The sequence below is a fragment of the Argiope bruennichi genome, chromosome X2, assembly GCF_947563725.1.
Source record: "Argiope bruennichi chromosome X2, qqArgBrue1.1, whole genome shotgun sequence".
NCBI lineage: Eukaryota > Metazoa > Arthropoda > Arachnida > Araneae > Araneidae > Argiope > Argiope bruennichi.
Genome location: NC_079163.1, coordinates 49859174 through 49879955, shown reverse-complemented (window position 1 = coordinate 49879955; position 20782 = coordinate 49859174). Strand labels below are relative to the sequence as shown.

The window sequence follows — 20782 nt, the reverse complement described above, 5'->3', positions numbered from 1 at the left end:
GGTAAAGGGTACCGATCTTTAATCATCTTTTTATTTAGCTTGCGATAATCAATGCATAACCTATAACTATCATCATTCTTCTTGCATAAAACCACAGGTGAAGAATAATTTGAACAACTGGTTTTTATTATCCCTTCCTGTAACCATTTATCAATCTGAGTTTCAACGAATTTTTGTTCTTTAAAATGTAGCCTTCGAGGGTTATGACTAATCGGAATATCATCGCTCAATATTATTTTCATTTGCAAATGCGTACTTTTTGTTTTGTTTGGCGAATACTTATTTAATAGACGATTTATTTCCTGACTCAAGGTTTTTTTTTCATGACTCATGTCGATTTCATCATAGTTTATCGAATCCGCTAAATGAATGAAGTATGGGAGAGGATGTGTATTTATTTTATTGCAAGTCTCAGCAAAAATAGGTGCCTGACTGTCTCTTTTCAGCTCCGAGGAACGTAGTGATGCGGCCTTGACCTCGTTTCTCACCAGCCGGGTGTAATTTATTTGGACTTTTTTTCCATAAATGATAATTTGTTTTTCTTGGAATGAAAAGCTTGGATTATTTAATACATCAATGCCGATGATTATTTCGTTCCGCATTGTTTCTAACACATACACATTAGTTGATATTACATATTCATCAATTAATAGATCACAATAAAAAAAAACCTAGAGGAGTAATGCTATCTCCACTTATACCAGCTAATTTCACATTATCAGTCGTTAAATTAGGTTTACTAATTTTCAAATAAAAATCATAATTAATCATAGTAATATCACTTCCAGTATCAATTAGTGCATCACAATTTACACCATTTATTTCAACATTTTTACTAAGCTTATTTACAGTTTTTGGAGAATTACGAATATACACTTTATTAGAGAGAGACACTTTAAAATCTCTTTGTGGGCAGATACTGGCTTTGTGGCCAAAGCTACCACATTGAAAACATTTCAATCCTTTGTTTTTAAACTTGCAATTAATTGATTCATGGCCAGCCTCATTGCAATTAAAACATTTATTATTACTCTTGTTATAGTAATTATCATCAGCATAATTCTTTTGAGCACGAACGAACGGCAATGGTGAATTTTTAGCTTCTTTCGAGGTATCAAATTTACTTCTGTTTTCGGAAACACGCCAATTTCTGTTTGTTTCCTTTTTAAGGTGACTTCGTGCAGCTTCATATTCGTCCAGTTTATTAACCAAATCTTCTACTTTCTTTATTTTGGGCAAATCGTCGAGAAAATGATCGCGTACGTCATTTGGTGTTTTACTCTTTAACTGGCCAACGACCATTAGCTGCTTTAAATCTTCAAAATCGGTTATTTCTAAACAATTTATCCATTCATCAAAAAAGTTATTCAGTTCAAAACCGAAATCCAGCCATGAAGAAGAAGAATCTCGTTTGGGAGTAAAGAACTTTTGCCTGAGTTGTTCGGAAGTTAATTTAAATCTTTTAAGCAACAGTTTTTTTTATGTAATCATAGTCATTAGCTGATGGATCAGGTTCACGAGCAATTAAATTGACTATATCCAATGGTAATAACGCGGGTAAATAGGAAATCCAGTTTTCTTTTGCAATGTTAGCTCTACTTATTTGTTTCTCAAATAACGAAAGGTAAACACTTATGTCTCCACTATTATCATAATTTCTTATCAATTTTAATATATCAGTCTTAGGCATATCTGATATAGTTAAAGTATTTTCTCTACATTTTAACTCAAGTTCTAACTTTTTCAAATTATATTCACGCTCATTCTTTTCGGCTTCGGCTTTGGCCTTTTCGGCTTCAGCTTTTTCAGCATCTAACCTTTCGCGCTCCTGAGTGATAGTTAAAAGTAAATTTTTTACGAACTCTTCGTCATAGTTTTTCGACTCTGTTATCACTGTAACTAACTGTCGCACTTTGGCATCCTGTGGTGCCGTTAGTTCTAATTCGTCTACTAAAGTTAGTAAGTAGCTCTTTCGTGCTCGTGTAAGAAATGCCATACTTGAGAATAAATCAAAATTGTACTCACAATTTCTTCAACGTCGATCCACACTGCGTCAGTCCACAAGGAGTTGGTATCCAAAAGGTTTATTATAGCACGTAAAATTGCTCTACGTCAAATTTCACTCCTGTTTGGCTCTTCTTTCGTCTATGTACCGGTCTTCATTAATATCCGGGCCGAACCCCCATATTTGTAGGACTCAAGGATCACTACTATTTTAGAACGCACATTTAATTACATTTAAGTACAATTACATTAACATAAAAGAATCGAACATTAAATAGATTTCGTCGCGTCTTTCGTTCAGAGACTCGTCTCGTCTCACACGTCTAAACTTTCGTTCAGACCCGTCTCGTCTCACACGTATTTACTTTCGTCCAGATCCGTCTGATCTGCACTCCGTCTAACAAGCGTCATCACCTGTTGGCCAGCAGATGGCGCTCGTCTTCAGGCGTTCGTCACTACATATATTATAACAGTCAATAAGAAAATTCAATTTTTAGTAGTTAGTAAAGATTTCACTTATTAAATAAATCTTTAAGAAATTTATTCACTTCCACCTAAGTTTAGCATTATAGCAGTTGTTATTTTTGCAACAGGAGTTTGTTTACTTACATTAATTAAATTTAGATAAGATATTTTAGAAAATGCAATGTAATATTCATGTAAACATTTTAAAACCTTCTAAGTATTTTCGAAATTATCAGAAATTTCATCAAATGTGAATAAAGTGAATTAGAAATGCTCTCATGATTTTGTTTGATTGTTTTTGTTCGCAAATCGCTTACCAAATTCTTTTTTTCGAAGAATTTTTCTAAAAAATTACTGAAACATTTGCGATTACTGGAATTCCATTTACGATTTGATGAATGAACACACACTGAATGAATTTTTCAAAATGATCGAAGCATATCACCGACTACGAAGGCTTGAAAAAAATCTATATCAAAGGTACAAACCCTACGCAGGATTGTTGAAAGGAAAATAGGAAAGCATTTTATCATGACAGTCACACTTGTGTTTAGCATTAAAACATCCATAAGCACACCAGTATTTCCTCTTTTAACACATAATAAGAGGAAAGAAAATGACTCAAAAATTATAACTTCAAATGTAAACAAAAAAAATTCCGCTTCAAACTCGGCGGAGAACGTTAATGGCAGACTAATCGACGAAAGCGGTGCGGATGAAACTTAAATGCCATGCGCAAGAAGTACATGACAATGTGACTTTTACGTCACATGAATTGACCCCATTCACTTTATTCGGCTCGAAAAACTGCATTTTTTTCGACTCCAAAATTGCCCTCTTAAAATTGTCGGCGTCGAGTCCGTTCGCTGTCCAGTCTGGTACACGATGATGGAAAATACTAACAGTCGCCACTTCCATATAAGAAATGAAGGCTTGCACTCTGCCTTGCAGCATATAAAGACTTGTCTGAAATGGTCTCCTATTTATACCATCAATATATTTTTTTTGTATTTCTAAAAAGAAAGTAGTTTTAACCAGTTTTTAAATTATAATCATTCATTTATGACCCAATACATCTGGTCGCATTGTCAATGCACAAACTAAACGCTTTTTGGAGGATTTTGAAATGTCACAATCAAATCTCCAGGCTCGGGAAATGGTCCAGATTAGGGAACTTCTGAAGGAAAGGTCAGTGGTAAAATGTGCATTTGAAGAGGAGTATTCTCAGCTGTGGAGGGTACAGCAACAAACTCGGTACTAGGTGGCTCCGCAGTAGAGGGTCCATGAACAGATTCAAGGCTAGGTTCTATAGTAGAAGGTCCAGCAACAGACTCATGGATAGATGGCTCGGGAGTAGGTTCTGTAGTAGAGGGTCCAGAAATAGTCTCGGTGGTAGATTCTATAATAAGTTCTTCAATAGACTCGATCAGACTCGGAACAGACTGCATCATCTTAGAGTCTTGTCGAGTTTCTGTTTGAAGTCTTTTTTTTCCTCGTACTCTCTTGTTCTGGCACGAGACGCTTTTGTATCTCTAATCAGTACAATTGCAAATCTATGACAAAAAGTTCTATCCAGTCTTTGACAATGATGGAATTGTCATCTTGTTCTTCCACACACATGAGCAGAGGCGATTTGCGTACAGTCGTCACAAATTTCCTTATGCCATGTTTGTAAGCAGGCCTGTAAAAAGAAACTTTTCAAACAATTGAGCCAATTCCGGATTTTCTGCAGCCATCCAGTCGTGAGCCACTTTAAAGTTGACGACGTGGGTGGTGAGGGTCTGATGAGAAATAGCGAACCCTTTCAAGGGCAAGACTTCATGTCCTTGAACAGCCAGGAACTTAAAGTGATTTTTGTAACTGCACGGTTTCTTTTTCTTTAGCAGCATTCAAATATCTAAAAGACGAAACAGCAACTGCCCAGTCTCGCTGACGAGTACGGCCACTGGAGAGAGATAGGGAGTGAGAGCGAGTTGAAACCACATGATTGCTTAAATGCTTTGCTGACTCGACTTTTTAACAGCCCAATAAAAAAAATTTCAAAGATTTTTTTTCCATGAAAAAAAAAAATTTTTTTTTTTTGGAATCTAAAGACATTTACTTTGTTGACATTTACAGTGACCCAAGGGTTTTCTCAATAATTTTGAATAAATTCGTCCATCCGTGAGGGCAAATCCTTTCTCATCTATGCAATGAACCATCATGGTTGGCTGATGCGTAAACACTTCGGGCGGGTCCGGAATAGGAGATAGAGGAAGTGCAACAGTCAGCACTGACAAATCCAGCAACATGTTTCAATTACAGGTATTGGTTTATGATAGAAAGTAACAATCGATACGATCTGTCCAATGTAAGCTCTGGTATAAGAGTTCAATCAGGCATAGGGAAAGTCCCTTATCCACTGATGCACTTTCCAGGAACAGACCACACAAATAGTTGTGGCGGGCGGTGGGACCTATTGATCACATGCAGAGAGCTTCCTATTTCACAAGAATCAGGTCTAAGCTCTCCCTGTCCCATCGCATGATAAGGACCATCGCTAGAAGCTACACGCTGCTTGTCTCATTGTACGAAAACAAGATTTCTTTCGCACTCAAGTCTCCCCAGAAAAATATTTATTTGTGTTTTTAAAAAAGTTTCTGCAGATATTCAATGCTCCAAATAAATATCATATGTGATATCCTTAACAGGATATAAACACCATAATTACTAAATTTACACGATTGAAACGATTTGATATTCGCATAATTAAATTTTTTGTGCCTGGTTAGCATGAGAATTCCGCTGCTCTGAATGATCGCCCGGTTTTTTAAAAACAGATTTATAGCTTATTTTCAAGCTCTTTTAAAAATAAAAGGAATATTTTAAATAATTTCCCAATGATAAATTTCTCTTCATCGATTTTTAAAAACATCTTGGGAAAGATGCACAGAAATTCATCCAAATGAAATATATTTTTTAAATATACAACAGAAAAATCTAAATGCTGGCATCACGTATATATCAATCCTTTTGTTTACATATCAGCATTATTATGGTTGGAAATGTGGTAAAAAAAATTACCTTCGTTTGTTAAAATTTCGAGGATTTCAGAATTTAATGGGAAATAAACTATAACGTTCGCATTTAAAATATTTATTTATTCTTTTTGCTATAAACTGATTTTCTTTAAAATATTTAACACTTTTAATTGAAATGAAATTAAATAAACTACCAATTAGAATAAAATTTCTTTGCTTCCCCCCCCTTTCTCCAAAGTGTTCTAAAGGTATATAAAAGAGAACTGAAATCATTTGATTCGGAAATATAATTTCCGAATCAAATAATAAATATGCAATAATAATAATAATAATTTCAAGAAAATACCAGTTATGTTTACTGAATCTCAATCAATCTAAACTAAAGATTAAAAAAATCGAATCGAAATTTCTGAAAGTAAAGGGAGATAAATTGCTGAAAAAGAATTGCAAACAGCTTTTCGATTGTCAGCCATGTATACTCTAGATTGTATTGTCTACATATTATTTTGTATTTTATTTTTTCAGTGAAATTTTAATAAAAGAAACCCACATAAACTATATTAAAAAATCATAAATTCCATTAACTACAAAATATTGATTATCAAAACTAAAATACCTTCAAATTAATATTATTATATATTAAAAAAAATCTGCATTTTTTAAAAATGTCTATTGTAAAATTTTTAGCTATGCTTCATGGAAAACGTTTAAAAATCGATATCGCGTAGGTTATAGATAAATGCGTGTTTGTGTCTCGCAAAACTATATAATTTTAGGAATTAAAAAAATATTTTGTGCAAATGGAATACTTTGAAATGTTATATTCTAAACTTAGAGCCAATAAAAATGTCTTAAAAATATTTCATAACGAAAATTAAATTTATAATGTAATTATTTAAAATGAGACAACTTCTACCGATTTAAAAAACTGTATACCTGAAACATAATTACTGAGCTAATTATCAAATTTTCTAAAATTTTTTATAGGGAACCATGCTTCTAAAAAAAAAAAAAAAAAAAAAAAAAGGAGGGGATTCGCTTGAAAATGGACTATATAATATCTTCTCAACTCGAATTATTAATAATAGACTTTGCTACTCTAGAAAAAGTAAAGGTAATCGATTTTGTTTGGTCCCAAGTCAATTCTTTAACTATTATTGAAAAGGCTATTTCATTCTGAGAATTTGTTATTGACTAAGAGCATTTGGAAAAAAATTCAAAGATTTAATGCAAAAATTTCAAAGTTTTCTCAAATATTAAACAATTGTATATATATACACACTTTTTACTAAATACTAATTTAAATATGACGACCCTTTTGTTCGGGCACGCATGTAAGTGTGTGTAATTCTCAGCTTTCTTATGAGTACAAATATTTACGCACTAAATTATTGTTTGCACATGAGATTGTTTTGGAGAAAAACTGAAATTAATTTTTAAATTAAATGAATTTCATTTTTAGGGAATTGATGCCTTTTTAATGCTATAGAAAAAAAAAATTAATCTATTTTCTTCAAAACATGTAAATTTTTATTGACATGTAAGATTTAAGAAAGGAATTAAGTAAAGAATTAAAATTTAAAATGTGAAAGCATAAGACAATTATTATTTAAAATGAAATTTCATCCAGGTACTTTTCCCTCTGTTTTTCGAAGTGTGTTAAATATGAAATAATGCAACGTTCAAAATTCCTAATTAAAATCGGCGCGTGGGTAAAAGGTTTACGGAAAATTAGCAGATGTTTTGTGCTTGGGAGGTCCGTCCTTTATTCGCCCTTTTCCTGAGTTTACTCGGCCCTTTACCATCTTTGATGACTCGACTTCTGGGAAAAAACTCTACTTGTAAAGGAGGATCAATATCTTTCATTCAAATAGGCAATTACTAAACACATGTGGAGACTTGAATACTTTTTTCTACACCAAAGTTCTGATATTTGTTTTTTTATTTTGTTTTCAGCTTCTTGCATCTTTAAAAGCTTTAGTTTAAAAAAAAAAAAATTATAATCACAATAATTTTATTTTATTGTTCAAAAAATTTTAAATTTTAAATTTTTTAAGGAACTTTTTTGAAAAACCACTTGCTAATATATTTTATTCACTAATCTTGATTGTGATTATTGTAGATTTCAATTCAAAATGTTCTCGAATATATTTTAGCTGAATTAATGTAAAAAAAAAATATAAATAAATAAATAAAGCTAAAATGCAAGACCGCTGGAGACTATACGATTTTATGTAAACAAGTAATGTAAAAAAATTTTTTTAAATTCAATTCCTACTGAGGTTAACAAAGAAAGATTTTATTTTAGTTACTTTTTATTAAATAATTATCAAAAAAATTATTAAGTATCAAAAAGTTATTAATTTTCGCAAGAATTGAAAAATACTGAAATCCTTGCATTTTATCTATTGAACCTGTTGATTTCAATTTTCATTACAAATTGCTAAAACTCTTTTTAAAGTATTAAAAATTAATTAAATTTAATTAATGAATTAATATTTGAAAAAAACTGTATTGACATCAAGTATCATCCAATACAAGTTTAAAACAATGTATTTGGATTCGAGTGGATGAATAAAAAGTATTTTATTAACAATTGAAAAATTGAACAAGATATATAAATATATATAGGAAGAGTATGAGCTAATAGTAGGAATTGAAAAAGAAAGTTAATAAAGCATTCTGAAAAAATGTGTTTAAATGACATTTGGACGGATACTAGGGATTTTTTTATTTTCCTGAAAACTTCATTCCAAGTAGTAATATTAATTATTAAATTTGTCGCTTATTGTATAATACCATTTGTTATGATTTGAATTTTAATCCAGTTGTACATCGTATAAGATTCTTACTTAGTTATTATTTCATTGTAAAATCAAATTAGTCTTTTCTTTATTTTTATGACCACAAAAGAATATATACATTCGTTTAATGACGATGCTGCAGGAAATTTAACCTATAGAAAAATGGAGAAAATAGTTCAAATCCAAAGTCCTTCTTCGGTAAACTTGCAGAATAGTGTAGTAGAATGAGACAATTAATAAAAAAATTGAAAAATTTAAATACAGTAAAAATTTTATTTTTCCGTGAGGTTACGAGAAACAAACATAGCATTCGCAACATTTTAGTGAAAACTACGAAGAAATGTGATATAATAAAAATTTATAAAGGGCAGAGTGAATAATTAAGATTTTAATTCATTAATAGTTATAAAATATTCTAACAATACTATTTTTTCGATGCTATGAAATCAAATCAGTTCTACCTAAAAATGTGAACGCACACACACAAAAAAACAAACAGATACAAATGTTTTAATAGCAGAACAAGAAATAAATTCACCCCATATAAAAATTTATACAAATATATACATTTTTTTTTTTTTTTTGTTTCAAGAATTAAACCTTTCTCCCTAATTTTGAGAAATAATTTTACAATTCAATGTAATAAAAATGTTTTAATAAGTTTAAACATTTTTTTAAAAATTAAACAGATCAGTCACATTTAATTTATAACAACTAGAACCTTATCAAAGCAAAAATTATAAATATTTTTTTAATGAAATTTTATGCAGTGTTATATGAAACAATTGAAAATCAATTACCAAATCCCACACAGATTTGATGGGTTTTGAAACTACAAGGCAATTTTAATTTTTCTAAGAAATCGAAAAAACAAAACGGAAATTTGACGCGATAAGCAACTAATGTCCTGACACTGGTTTTGAGTAGTTCGGAATTACTTGGCATTCCCAATGGGCGGAAAATCTGCAGAAGGGGAAAGCAATATTTTTGCTCTATTTGTGACACTTGAAAATAGTAAACATTGTAGTAAATATTAAACAATGTAGTAGATGAAGAAATTCAATTTTTAAAAAATCGCATTTCAGAGCAATGCATAAATATATTACGTCATCCATCCTTAAAAATTAGATTTAAAACCGACATTTTAGAAAAAAAAAAAGTTTATATTTTTTCAAAATACTTTTTTAAGAATACAAAAAGCCTATAAAAGGAATATAAAATTAGTTATGCTTACAATAATACATCCATCTAATGATTCTTTCTAATTGTATAGAAGAAATGAATGGTTTCCTTTACAACGATCTATGAAATCACATCCATAAAAATATGTATTTTGTATGAGAAATATTTACACGATAACATTTTTTTTCAAAATATATTTAACAAAAAAGAATATGAGACCTCTTTGTTGTATAATATGTAGAAAATAATTAACTTAAAAAAATATTTTTTTTTCACTTTATTAAAATAAAATTAATCATTCTCAGGTTAATGCACCATGAAACCTTATGATAAACGCTAGACAATGTTTCGTTAACAAAAACAGCTGAAATGAGATAGAATTATCAATAATTACAATTACAAATTGGAGTAAAATGAATCTCAAGTTTCCTCTGTATTGATATTTTTACCTTGAAATATTGAAAAATATATTTAAAAAGAAAATAAAAATATTTTATTTATAATGCTTAAAAATTAATATACGATCGATCATTCTTAGTTGAATGTACCAAAAATACATCGAAGGAGTCAGTCGATTTCAATTTTATGCACGATATTAATGTAAACTCTTAAAGTCGGCAATAAAAGAATATGTTGTAAGTAGAAAAGGAATAAAAAGAGTCGTGGATTTCCTTCAACCTAAAATGGCAAAAGAACAACTCCCCGTATTGACATTATGCTAACAAAACTTAAGCGGTCTGAGCCGACGTCTCTGAAAGAGAAGAAGGCTATCGGCTGATCCCTTACCCTCCAGGGGGAGGAAAGGAAATCCCAGAAACACAAAACATTCTTCTCTTGCGTCCTCAGGGTCCCATTCCCTTAACAGGAAAAAGGGAAAGGGAGAAATCTGTGAATGGGTTGAAAAGTGAACGGACTGGTTATTATTGGAACTATCATATCATTAAAATTTATCAGAGCCGTGACTTATGAAGTCACCGCTCCGTTTAATGGTAGCTACCTTGACTTTCCGATATTCGCATTTGATAATGCACTGTCCCATAAAGATCATTTTTAATTGCCTGTGACATGACTTTCTGATGCCATTCTTTCTGTGCACTCTGCTGGAACCATCTATTAGTAGAATAAAGAACTAACAAAAGAACTAGCAAAATTATTTGTTATTCAAAAAATCGTGGATTATACATCTCTAGATCCACGTTCACTTTCTTGATAGTATTCAAACCACAAATGGCCACCCATCGCACGCAATTCTTGCTACACGTTGAGCAATCCCCAGCATTGTTTTTTAAAACAATGACCGACATTTCATCGTTTTCTCTTGGCCAAAAGACTCCAACGAACATGGCTGGCCAATGGGTCACGTATAAGATCGTATTTTTCACATTTGCCACGTGTTGCATTAATTTCCTCTCATGGTCTGGATCGTTTTCCGTCACGTACGACGTTGTAACATTGGTCAAACAATAGCCATTGTTTCGAAAACTCAATACGGCCATTTCTCGATTGTGATAACACATTTAAAGAGATCTCGGAATACAGGGAGAAATTCGCCTCTTCTCTCGACTCGACACTTGAAGGCTGGCACTCTTCGCCCGGCAACAGACGATGGTTCCAGAGCGGTAGCAGCAGGCGATGGTTCCGACACGGCAGCAGCAGGCGATGGTTCCGACACGGCAGCAGCAGGCGATGGTTCCGACACGGCAGCAGCGGGCGATAGTTTTAGCTCGGCAGCACCAGACAATGGTTCCAGCATAACAAGAGGCTAATCGTCTCATTCCCCATCGGAAATATCTACCGTCAAAATGAGTTAGTCAAACATGGTTGAATGGTAACACACAAGAGTGCTACCAATTTAAAGATGTCGAAAGATATTTTGTTGAAAAAATTTTCAGAAGAAAGAAGAGAATGTTAAAAAAAAAAAAAAAAAAAAAAAAATTCTTTTCTCTTCTCTGAAATTTTTTTCAACAAAATATTTTCCTATTGAATATAAACGTATCGTTTCTTACTTTAAAAATAGGTCAAGATCATTTAAATTTTTAACGAGTTTCAACATTTCAAAAGATTTGGATGTAATTTTCAAATTTTTTGAAATGTAAAAACCCTATGACTCTACGCTATTCCAATTTTGAAATTTAACCATCAACATGCCAATATACTAATCCCAACAATCAATATTCTAATGGGGTCAATTCATGTGACGTAAAAGTCTCATGTCATGTAGTTCTTGCGCTTGGCATTTAAGTTTCATCCGCACCGCTTTCGTCGATTAGTCTGCCATTAACGTTCTCCGCCAAGTACAAAGCGTATTTTTTGTTTACACTTAAAGTTATAATTTTTTATTCATTTTCTTTCCTCTTCTTATGTGTTAACAGAGGAAATACTGGTGTGCTGATGGATGCATGCTTTAATGCGAAACACAAGAGTAACTGTCATGATAAAATGTTTTCTTATTTTCTTTTCAACAATCATGACTTGGGTTGATAGCTTTGGTATAGATTTTTTCAAACCTTCTTAGTCGGTGATATGCTCCGATCATTTTGAAGAATTCATTCATTGTGTGTCCATTTATTAAATATAGCTGTTCCAGTAATTTGTTAGAAAAACTCTTCGAAGAAAAAGAAATTGGTAAACGATTTGCCGTCAAAAACAATCAAACAAAATCATGAGTGCATTTATAATTTACTTTATTCACATTTGATGAAATTTCTGATAATTTTGAATATGCTTAGAAGGTTTTAAAATGTTTACATGAATATTACATTGCATTCTTTTTACAAAATCTTGTCTAAATTTAATTAATATAAGTAAACAAACTCCTGTTGCAAAAATAACAACTGCTATAATGCTAAACTTAGGTGGAAGTGAATAAATTTCTTAAAGATTTATTTAATAAGTGAAATCTTTACTAACTACTAAAAATTGAATTTTCTTATTGACTGTTATAATATATGTAGTGACGAACGCCTGAAGACGAGCGCCATCTGCTGGCCAACAGGTGATGACGCTTGTTAGACGGAGTGCAGATCAGACGGATCTGGACGAAAGTAAATACGTGTGAGACGAGACGGGTCTGAACGAAAGTTTAGACGTGTGAGACGAGACGAGTCTCTGAACGAAAGACGCGACGAAATCTATTTAATGTTCGATTCTTTTATGTTAATGTAATTGTACTTAAATGTAATTAAATGTGCGTTCTAAAATAGTAGTGATCCTTGAGTCCTACAAATATGGGGGTTCGGCCCGGATATTAATGAAGACCGGTACATAGACGAAAGAAGAGCCAAACAGGAGTGAAATTTGACGTAGAGCAATTTTACGTGCTATAATAAACCTTTTGGATACCAACTCCTTGTGGACTGACGCAGTGTGGATCGACGTTGAAGAAATTGTGAGTACAATTTTGATTTATTCTCAAGTATGGCATTTCTTACACGAGCACGAAAGAGCTACTTACTAACTTTAGTAGACGAATTAGAACTAACGGCACCACAGGATGCCAAAGTGCGACAGTTAGTTACAGTGATAACAGAGTCGAAAAACTATGACGAAGAGTTCGTAAAAAATTTACTTTTAACTATCACTCAGGAGCGCGAAAGGTTAGATGCTGAAAAAGCTGAAGCCGAAAAGGCCAAAGCCGAAGCCGAAAAGAATGAGCGTGAATATAATTTGAAAAAGTTAGAACTTGAGTTAAAATGTAGAGAAAATACTTTAACTATATCAGATATGCCTAAGACTGATATATTAAAATTGATAAGAAATTAGGATAAGCATAAGGATTCTGTCTGTTGCGTACGCGAACGAAATTGTATACAACTCAACCCCGGAGTTTCTTGTCCAAAAAGAACAACTACACCTTCTACTTTTTTCTTGTAAATAATGTGAATAAAGAATGTTCGTTATACAAAATGTGAGTTTTTCATTTGAAAGAGTAAAAGTATATTTGAAGTAATTAAGATATTATTTACCCTTAATTTAAACGTGTTCACTAGTGATAAAAGATCCTATCTTATTTTACGAGTAAAAAAAAATCTGATGATCTAGCGTTTTTTAGTAATTTGAAGTTAGTTTCGGTTTGTGTATTACTGAATGCTGATACAACACATTTCACCGACTTCGAAGGCTGAAAAAATCTATACCAAAGCTAATAACCCAAGTCAGGATTGTTGAAAAGAAACTAAGAAAACATTTTATCATGACATTGTGTTTGGCATTAAAATATCCATCAGCACACCAGTATTTCCTGTTTTAACACATAATAAGAGGAAAGAAAATGACTCAAAATTATAATTTCAAACGTAAACAAAAATTCCGCTTCATACTTGGCAGAGAACGTTCATGGCAAACTAATCGACGAAATCGGTGCGGATTAAACTTAAATGCCATGCGCAGAAGTTCATGACATGGGATTTTTACGTCACATGAATTGACAACATCGTATCATTGAATGACATATCACTGAAAGTGAAGCTATGACAGGAAATTGAAGTCACCGCTCCGCTTAATCATAACCGCTCCACTTAACTTTCCGAATGCGTGGAAATGCGTTATCCCATGACGATAATTTCTAATTGCCTGTGGCATGACTCTCTAATGGCATATATTCTGCTGACTCTGCAGGCGCCATCTATTGGCAGAATATAGAACTAAAAATAACATTTTAAAGAAATAACTTTTTTTTTAAATTCAACTTTTCAGAAAATGGTTTATTCCAATAAATAAATTAAATTAATAGTTTCGAAAAAAATTAAAATTAAAAAGTAAGCTGAAGTAGATAAATTAATTCAATCATAAGTTACTTAAAATACTAAATTAAGTATTAATTACAATTAATAAATTTTATATTTAATAATAATTAATAAATTTTGCTTAATATTATGATTGAAATAACAGATATTTGGAATGAATATTTAAAAATAACAATAGCAAAAATATTTGTTATTCAAATATCGTGGATTATGCATCTCTAGACGTAAATAGACACAGCAGGTTGAGATGCATAATCCACGATTTTTTGAATAACAAATAATTTTGCTATGGTTATTTTTAAACATTTGTTCCAAATATCTGTTATTTCAATCATATTATTAAATTAATTAAAAATTATTACTTAATATTAAATATAAAATTTATTAATTGTAATTAATATTTAATTTACTAATTTAAGTAACGTGTGATTGAATTAATTTATCTATTTCAGCTTACTTGATTTACAACTTGATTTTTTTTCAAAACTATTTATTTAATTTCTGTATTGGAATAAACCATTTTCTGAAAATTTTGAATTAAAAATATGTCATTTCTTTAAATTGTTTACTTTAGTTCTATATTCTACCAATAGATGGTGCTAGCAGTAAACGGAATATATGAAAAGTCAAGTCACAAACAAAAAAAAAAAGATTTGTATGGAATAGTGCATCATCAAATGCGTATATCGGAAAATCAAGATTACTCTCATGAAGTGGAGCGACGACTTAACAGTTTCCAGTGAAGTCACCGCTCCGATAAATTTCATGATACGATAATTCCAATAACCGGTCCGTTCACTTTTCAATCCATTCACAGATTTCTCGTATTCTGTTTTGTTCGAGAGCTTCCATTGGACAGATCGTATCGATTGTTACTTTCGGGTGAAGTAACCGCTCCGGTTAATTTTAGTGATATAGTATCGATTGTTAGGGATGACGAATATTTTATGAGCGGTTATAACGTACCCAATATCAAAAAGTCACAAATACAAGTGATCAATACATTTCAAAGAGGGGTGTGATTCAAATCCTTGATACGATCTTACTGGTGACATTTCTATTACAGGTTTTGGATCACAATAGAAACTAACAATCGATATGATATCACTGAAATTTACCGGAGTGATGACTTCACTGGAAAGTAACAATCGATACGATCTGTCCAATGGAAGCTCTCCAACATAACAAAAAAGGAGAAATCTATGAACGGATTGAAAAGTGAACAGACCGGTCACTGGAATCATCGTATCACTGAAATTTATCGGAGCGGTGACTTTACTGGAAAGTGTAAAGTCGCCGCTCCACTTCATGAGAGTAACCGGTCTTACTGGTATTCGTATGTATTGATGCACTGTTCCATACAAATCGTTCTTAATTGCTTGTTATTTTACTTTGCATATATTCGATTTAGTGCTGGCGCCATCTATTGGTAGAATATAGAACTAAAGTAAACAATTTAAAGAAATGACATTTATATTTAATTCAAATTTTTCAGAAAATGGTTTACTCCAATACAGAAATTAAATAAAAAGTTTTGAAAAATATCAAACTTAAGAAGTAAGCTGGAATAGATATAATAATTCAATCACACGTTACTTAAATTAGTAAATTAAGTATTAATTACAATTAATAAATTTTATATTTAATATTAAATAATAATTTTAAATTAATAATATGATTGAAATAACAGATATTTGGAACAAATATTTAAAAATAACAATAGCCAAATTATTTGTTATTCAAAAAATCGTGGATTATGCATCTCTATCGATTGTTACTTTCCTGTGATTCACCGCTCCGGTTAATTTCAGTGATATCGTATCGATTGTTACTTTCTATCGTGATTCAAAAGTGTAATCGAAATATCACCAGTAAGATCGTGTAGTGATCGTAGCGCCAATTTTCATTCATGTCATTCTAAAGCGCTACATATCTTCTTTTCCTAATACAATTTATGTTAATACTTCACCCAGGAAAATCCCCGTTCTATGTATACGTGCGCTAAGCAGTGATGTTCCGATGGTTGTTTAGAGATGCATAATCCACGATTTTTTTAAAAACAAATAATATTGCTATTGTTATTTTTAAATATGCGTTCCAAATATCTGTTATTTCAATCATATTATTAATTAAAAATTATTACTTAATATTAAATATAAAACTTATTAATTGTAATTAATACTTAATTTACTAATTTAATTAACCTGTGATTGAATTAATTTATCTGTTTCAGCTTACTTCTTAAATTTTTTTTCTTTTCTCAAAACTATTTATTTATTAGAGTGAACCATTTTCTGGAAAAGGTGAGTTAAAAATATATGTCATTTCTTTAAAATGTTTACTTCAGTCCTGTATTCTACCAATAGATGGCGCCAGCAGTAAACAGAATACATGTAATCAAAGTCAATCATGTCACGAGCAATTAAAAATGATATGTATGGAATAGTTCCTCATCAAATACGAATATCGGTCACTCCAGTAAAGTGGAGTGGTGACTTCGCCCTTTGCAGTGAAGCCTCGTACTTTCCAGTGAAATCACCGCTCCGATAAATTTCAGTGATATGCAATTCAATGATACGATACGATACGATAATTCCAATAACAAGTCCGTTCACTTCTCAATAAAATCACAGATTTCTTTCGAGAGCTTCCATTGGACAGATCGTATCGATTGTTACTTCCCAGTGAAGTCACCGCTCCGGCAAATTTCAGTGATATCGTATCGATTGTTACTTTCTATCGTGATCCAAAACCTGTAATTGAAATATCATCAGTAAGATCGTATCAAGGATTTGAATCACACCCCTCTTTGAAAAGTATTGATCACTTGTATTTGTGACTTTTTGATATAGGTTAAGTAATAACCGCTCTTAAAATATTCGTCATCCCTACCTAACAGCAGGTCAAGTTTGCAAATCAAGCAATCACAAGTACGATGACATTACTCATATATGTATTGAAATAATTTCCGAAGATTGGTTTATTCAATAAGAATTGAATTTTTGATCATTTGCCTCATAATACATTAAGTCATCAGGCATTCTTTTCTTTTACATTTCAAGTAAAACGCTTAGATTATTTCTTTACTTTAAAATTTACCACACATAAATTAAACATATGACGTTTGATACATTAACTGTAACCGTAACCATCTGGTATTAAAATGGCGGGAGCGTCTCTTCATCAGCTGATCGCTTTCTTCAAATTAACGTTCAGCAAATTTTTTGTTTGTTAAACATGTTATATTAAATACTTAACTTAAATATTAAACAATTTTTCAGAAATAAGCTAGCTTACATATCAATTTAATCGGTATGAGCTTTTTTTATTAACTAAAGAATTGTTCCATTACAATGACTTGAATTTTGTGTGTCGAAACTTTTTTGTTTGAAAGCATGCACTATTTTTATTTAAAGTGTTATTTCCACATTTCAAGAATTAATTTATCATCAATTTCGTAGAAGTAGTTGCTTATTTTAATTTTTTTCATCTCTTATTTAGACACACATTAATTAATTTTATAGTAATTATGATGGCTGCCTACTGCATGGGATAAATTTTTTTTTTCAAGGAATCGCATATATATGATTTTCATCTAATGTTTTATGAATAAAGAGTTTATTTCTACTTTATCAGTGTTAGCTATGTTTTTCAGTGTAAAGAAAAGTATTCATGCTTTATTTATTTTCTTTGGATTGTAGAGAAATTTACTCATAATTTTGTCCACTTCAGGAAGTAAATGCTTGCTAAAATGTATCTGTTCTATATTTGTCTTTTAGAATTTTGAAAAGAAAATGTTCTCATTCCTTCTTTTAAATTGGAAGGAATTGGTAAATTAATTTAGGTGGGCTTAAATTTTCTTGACAGGCATGAATAAGTATATACACATTATTTTCCCTTATGTAGAAACTAAAATTTTGTATTTAAATTATTTATTAGCTTTATCACTGAATAGATGTGGAGAGCATGGCCATGGTACAAAGCATGAATTTCCTTTGTATCTTATTTACTTCACATTCCCATTTCTAAATGTTTAGGCATGCAACAATGCTTGCCTTCTTTTTATAATACTGGTCAGAAAACTTGTTAACCTTTTTAATCATTTGATTTTAGGGCACCTTACTTTGATAGTTATAATAAAACAAAGTTATTAATTATTGTTATTGATGTATTATAAGAAAGATTATATTTGGGGCTTACTCTTGTTTAAAGATATATTGGTTCTTTGTCATAGCTCTTACATTGGTGTTGATAATCTTTGCAGATCTGAGTGACTTTTTTGTCAAATTTGATTAGTTTTTGTCAAACTTCGGTCTAAAAACTACAGAAAATTTTGTCATAAAGAAGATATATAATAAATGCAATTATACCATCCGGGTTATATGGTACCTGCTAATTACATATTTTTTAGCTGTTTTGAAAGTATAATTTCCTTTAACTTTTCCGGAGTACCTTTCAACATAAATGTTAAGAATTAGTGAAAATAAATAATTTTAATGCAAGCCATATAATTTTTACTGCTAAGGAGAAATCCAACATTGCACTGAAAATAAAATTAATACTATAATAAAAACTTACAAAATTTAATGTATAAAAATCATTGATGCTTTTAAATTTTCTGTTACACATTAAAAAGAAAGTATTCATATATGGATGAATTTCTATGCATCACCCAAGATGTATTTAAATATTTACTAAGGAAAATTTATCTGTGGCATTTTATTTAAAATATCAATTTTATTTTTAAAAGACTGGAAAATAAGTCATACATCTGTTTAGAAAAACTGGGCATTCTGTGGTGGCTGAAACCTCTTCAAATTGATGCCCAAAGATATGAAATTTCAAAAATGTATCAATAAAAAAATTAATCTTTCTTTGTAACATTTTTCTGTTAAGTTTAATCATCAAACGATTTGTATCACAGCAAAAAAGTTGTGTATTTTATTTCACCTGAATTCTTAATTTTGTGTGTCTTACAGTTAAAGAGCATGAAAGGTAATAAATCCCCTTTCCCTTAATATATAAATTTTGTTCTGCTAAATTCTAGATCATAAATAAAGAGAAATTTTTTTCTATGTAACTATAACCTTTTTTAAAAATGCTATTATTTCAAATAATGTTAAATTGTTACTTCTTTTCTTTGCTCTTTACACTCTTTAAAATCATGTTGCATTTTAACTAGTACGAGTATCCTCGTAAGTTAAATATACATACAGGGAAATTTTTTTCCAGATTTGAATGGCAACCCTGTTTATAACAGGATGCATATCATTATTAAAAGTTCTTATTTTTTATTCAAGTACTTATATTTTTCTTCTGTTGGAGTGGGGGAATCCCTTATGCTAGATTTACCTGATTACCGACTGTTTTTCTTTGCTATGACAGATCTTTCCGTGAATCCGGACATTAGTGGGAAAGGTTTTATCTCAAGTTAGAGAAATACTGATTGAATAAGGAACATATATCCCTTTCATTCATTAGGCTCCCTACCATTTGCTTGTTTAGACAGGGAGAAAACTCCTTTCCTCCGAGAGATGATTTTATGTATTCACTTAAAAGCCCTAGTTTTGATTTTTAACAGTGAGTCAGTATTTCTCTTCACATGATTACTTCTTTGTAGAACATTTGTTACTAGTATGTAAGTATAAGAGAAAAAGAAATGTATTCGTCAGAAAATTGAAACTTTCTTTTTCACCCAATCTTCCTGATTCAAATCTCCAAATAAAACATTTTTGGAAATGTCTGTAAACGCTAAAACACAAAAAAAACTTTGAGTTTAAATTTCTGAACACCAAATTTGCAGATTTCTCTCAAATTTTGAAAGAAATCTATTTCCATTGTTTATTTATTTATATCTGTTTATCCAAGTAGAGGTGAATAGAACTTTAAAGCTTTAACAAAACTGGTAATATTTAGTGCACAATTTTAGCATCTAGTTGAACATTTATCAGTCTTTCTACATATAAATATCATAACAGAGAAACACAATAATTTAGATAAATGAAATTTGATAAGTAATCTTGTTTTTAAAAATTGTAGCGCCATCGTAAATTTTGAGTTCAATTGACTGACGAAAATGTTATGAAGCATATTTGTTGCTCCCCCCCCCTTTTTTTGTTTTTTTTTAATACTATACTAGACCTCTGAAAATAAAATATGCTTGTACTCTTGACTTTCATAGTTTTGCCCAAGGTTCCTACTTTTTATGCTGGAAGGAGAGGTAATGATATCCTTCTTAGAAAGTATGCAATGAAGTATTGGACATTTTCAGCTGGTTTATATGTGCTGCAGAGCGTATTAAACCATTTTTTTTAAATGTGTCTGAGTGATTACCCACCCAGAATGAAATTGGCTTTTTATGCATGTGATATTTATAAATTAATAGAACTATTATTGTATACTTTAAAAGAAAGTTTAAGAAGAACATTTATTTTTCTCCGACCCAAATATTATGGAGCATATTTGTTGCACCTCCCCTTTTTTTTAATACTATACTAGACTTCTGAAAATAAAATATGTTTGTACTCTCGACTTTCATAGCCTTGCCGAAGGTTTGTACTTT

General features: G+C 30.9%; 1 protein-coding gene across 4 annotated transcripts in view; it reads left to right on the top strand.

Moving 5' to 3' along the window:
* The first annotated feature begins 17378 nt into the window (after nt 1-17378).
* The window catches only part of LOC129960314 (cytokine-like nuclear factor N-PAC), a 29576-nt gene continuing 26172 nt past the window's right edge, over nt 17379-20782 (top strand). For all 4 annotated transcript variants that reach the window (XR_008783573.1, XM_056073666.1, XM_056073664.1 and 1 more), the window contains exon 1: nt 17379-17532. The gene's annotated coding sequence lies outside the window, so the exon portion shown is untranslated. The remainder of the gene's footprint in view (nt 17533-20782) is intronic.